The 4,152-nt window shown below is 45.4% G+C and overlaps 1 pseudogene; it reads left to right on the top strand.

The window, feature by feature from the left end:
• The first annotated feature begins 3,865 nt into the window (after positions 1 to 3,865).
• Positions 3,866 to 4,152, top strand: part of LOC119098245 (G protein-coupled receptor kinase 2-like) — a 22,926-nt pseudogene continuing 22,639 nt past the window's right edge.

Here is a 4,152-nt window from a genome sequence, read left to right as displayed (position 1 = left end):
CATTATTGCGCCGAAGGATTGTTCATTGTCGGAACGAAGGCGGACCGATTTTCCTACCGCGCTTTCGCGAATGAGTCGTGTGCGCGCCTTCATTTTTCAAGTCACTCCATTTTTATGGTTCGCCGCTCAGGCTTGCAAATCGAACAGTCATGTTCGCCGTAATATTCTGCGTAATCAGCTCGATGGTCATATGCATCTTCCGCTAACAATTTTGTATTATCAGTACGGATATTTCGGTGCTCGGGCTGCAACTCAGCATCGCGTCTGCTGCCGCGCGGCCCGCCGCGGCTTGAAGTTTAGGCACCAGTGACGTCACACTTATGTTAAGTGAAGAAGAAGCGAGAAACACCGGACGGCTTTACCCCTCTTATGCAGCCTTGGCACAGTTCCGCGCGATGTTTCCAAAGCAGGTCTCGGTTCCACAGTTGGGTGGTGACCCCCGCAGTGACCTCTGCAGACTCTATATAAGAAAGTGTGGAGAGGCACAATGACATTCCTTGACCACATCAACAGCTTGCGACCATCCATCCATTTCACTATGGGACGTGAATATCAACAACAGCTGACGGTTCCTTGACGGGCGTATCGAGAGAACCACAAACAGGTTTAGTGCTTCGGTGTAGCGCCAACCAAAAGCAACCGGTCTCTACCTGAACATCCAGTCACACCACCCGGACACAGCCAGGAAAGGCATCATGAGATGCCTCCAGCATCGCGCAAAAGGTCGCCAGTGACGATGACGCAACTAGGAAGAGGCGAATAAACCCACTAACCGAGACATTCTGCAGGTATGCAGACCCAAATGCTTCATGGGCCGGAAGTCTAAGAGGCATGTTCCACAATCGCATCAACTTTCAGCTCGCGTCAAAGTTGTTGGTTGTGTTTTTTAGACGAACGTTTGGCTCTTGAGCGGGTAACGTAAGTTCAGTTTTGCTATCGTGTATAGGTTTTACGTATGTGTATTGAAATTATTGACTGTTGGAACGAGTCAATGGAAGCTGCCCATAATAAAAGGGTTGTAGACACTATATATTTTATACATGAATAACAAAAACAACTACACAATCTTCAAAGTGAGAGAAGACGCGCTGGGACTTGCTTTTATGTTTATCATTTGAGCAATGTGGTGATAGCTTTTTTAGTTCCCGACTGATGACATTATAAGTGCCAGCTGACAGATGATCTTTCCGAGAAGTTCGGGCCAATGAGCAAGGATTTTCGGTTATTCCAACGTGTGCACGCTGATGATCTTGTCAACATTTCAGCCTTGTGTTAAATGCCTATTAAAGCATGACAAAGGCGGAGACAGGCATTACGAATTCGACCAAAGTAGGACACTGTGTTCAGCTCTGTTGACCGGAGTAAACTCATTTAATTTTTTAGCGCCAGTCGGGCGGATCTAACGTCTTATTGCACCAAATTTAGCCTTCCCACAACCGTGGTTAGTGGCGATGCATGATGTTGATCAACAGTTACTTCCACCGGTCAGTGCACAAAGTTTTGTTTTCTAAATTCGTCACGTAGTTTACAGCATTAAACGGAGCAAAAGCAGTTCTGTTTTTACCGCCCCCCGAGGACAGCTGAGTGACCCTAACCTTTTGGAAATTTCGTGTTTCCATAGTTCACACTTCATGTTTGACTGCTGTTAAAATTGTGTACCATACCTCGGCAAAATGAGTGTTATAAGCCAAGAAAGGCTCAACCAGAAGATGACATTTATGTATCACAGAGAACTTTGCAGCCACAGATCACGCAAGAATCTCTTGTAGCCTCTATGTCATGTTATTCTTGCTATAATGGTATCAAGGCAATGAAGAGCAAGCATCAAATACACAGCCTATAACACCACGTATACGCTACATATACGGCAGGCTTTTAAACGTTTTCCCCTCCTACGTGCACCGTGGACACTGCTTATGGGAAATGCACATAGCTATTTACATCCAGGCCGCCATACTGAACCCTCGAAGGGCAATACCCACCCAATAGATTTCGAAATTTTGAGGAACGATTACAGCTGGCGAGTTTTTTTTTAACTGCAGTCAAAAGCGCCGAATGAAACTAAGGCTATCCCTATGTTAATCCGATGCTCTCAAAGTGATCGCTCCCCATGATACGAATAGGGTGAGAGTATGACCTTGTTTCGTATTCAGAGCATCGTCACATGGCGCGCGATAGGTGCGTGCCCCATGCTTGTTGAAATATCAGTGACCACACAGCATACCCTGTACATTTCATACCACATGTGCATAGCGAATGTCGCGATTGTTGCCTTATTTCAACCTCTATCATGTTCTTTCTTAAATCGGCTTATGCTCGAGCTTCATACTTCAAAAAATATGGATAAACGCACAGTAAAGCATACAACAACCATATGTGACACAGAATAGCCATAATCAACGCGAATAAATAAAAATCAAAGAACATAGAATGCTGAGACTGTGGTGGAAAATGAAAAACGTCTAAAGCCTTTGGGAGAGTATTTTAAAATCGTCGTTGATCATGTACGGTATGCATGACTCTATGAGCAATTCGTTTTGAACTGATCTGAAGTTGTTTGGGGCCCAGGCGTTTACATTTATGCTATATCTAGCCAAAAACATGCCGATTAACCTAGTCATTCGCGTTTATTTTCCAGCAGAATGTAGGTACTTTCTTGTTGGTGTACTCGGAAATTTTATCCCGTGGACTTGAAATTTGCAATTACACGGTGAAATGTTGCAACGTATGCAATACGATAAGTGTTTTCGCAACGAGTAACCGGCGAGCTGTTGTAAAAATTTGAAAGTGAATAGAAAGGTGGTCTTGCGCCATGAAAGGCATGCCGAAATGATCCAGCGCAATTGCGAAATATGAGATGCTTGTAATTCAGGAATGCTTAAAAGTAGTTGCCAGTGTGACGGTTTTCATGCAGTCAAAACGTTTCATAAATTTCATCGCTTGCGCGATTCGGCAGTGCCCGATGGTATTGGTAGTTTGGTAGCATTGAGTTGCCTTGACAATACGTCGTAAATGAGATAACCACTTCACCGTTGCTTGAACTACTTGGCTCTTGTCTCGATGCCTGTGAAAACTTGTCTCGATCCTGAACGTCAAAGCACGTATTCATCTGGCACGTAGTGTGATCAACCACCAGTATCACACGAACTGAACTTACGTTGTACATCTTCACAAAGGTTAAGTCGTTCGCATGTGCAGGTTTCACGCAGGCCATGCAGTCGTCTGTGTTGGTGATCTGACTAGGAAAAGAGTTCCCACGGGCAGACAGACAGACAGGTAGACAGGCAGACAGGCATTCTTAAATGAATTGATTGGCAGCCATCCGGAACATGAGCTCATGTTTCCGTCGATAGCATACCGATTTTCCGTATGTAACGCCATCCCAGCGTCATGTAATCGAATGGAGGTCACCATGGTGAGCCAAGGTCATTGGATCCAATGTGGTGAGTGAAATCATGTATCGCGAATCTAATAGCAAGTGAATTACACGACTAGCTTCCGACATTCTTGACGCTACGGAGGCGTCGGTGAAGTGGCAGTTTTCGCATAAATCTGTTCTGAAGCACTGCATGTATTTGCATAATTACGTATGACGCACCCAGAGCGATTTGGCACCAACTGGTGCTACGTAAGTCAGATACGCGCAGTGCCTTGGCTAGAAAGACAAAATGTATTACACTAGACAAAGAATGCATATAAGATCCTGTAGAAAAACCTGGGCTAGACAACCCCGATCCCGACGACCCCATTTTTCATGCAGATGGTTGCCGTACGTGCTAAGGTAACGTGCCGATTCTCCTTGCGTCCATGAACATGGGGTGTTAGTTTCCCTTGCTTGCATGGAATATTGATTCTCCTCGCGGGCATGGCAGAGCAGCTGCCCACCGGCTACAAACTGGAAAAGATGAACATGTCGAGCCTGGAGGGCGCGCGTGCTCGAGTCCCGTCAAACACGAGCGCCCAGAGGTCTGGTCTGAAGTCTGAAAGTCTGAAGAAGTGTGAAGAAGTCAGTTTCCCAGCTCTTCGCCGCGCCCAGAAAGGCCGGTTTCAAGGACAGACGAACAATAATGCACGACATTTTATCTGCTTTACTAGAGGCAATGTTTCAGCTCTGCAGAAAGTTTCCTTTAGCAAAAGTTCAGTTTTAGGTTA

Source organism: Pollicipes pollicipes, unplaced genomic scaffold, assembly GCF_011947565.3.
Source record: "Pollicipes pollicipes isolate AB1234 unplaced genomic scaffold, Ppol_2.1 Scaffold_4740;HRSCAF=5597_pilon_pilon_pilon, whole genome shotgun sequence".
Classification (NCBI taxonomy): Eukaryota; Metazoa; Arthropoda; class Thecostraca; order Pollicipedomorpha; family Pollicipedidae; genus Pollicipes; species Pollicipes pollicipes.
Note: the sequence above shows the minus strand (reverse complement) of the source record. Positions and strands in the feature narration are given on the sequence as shown.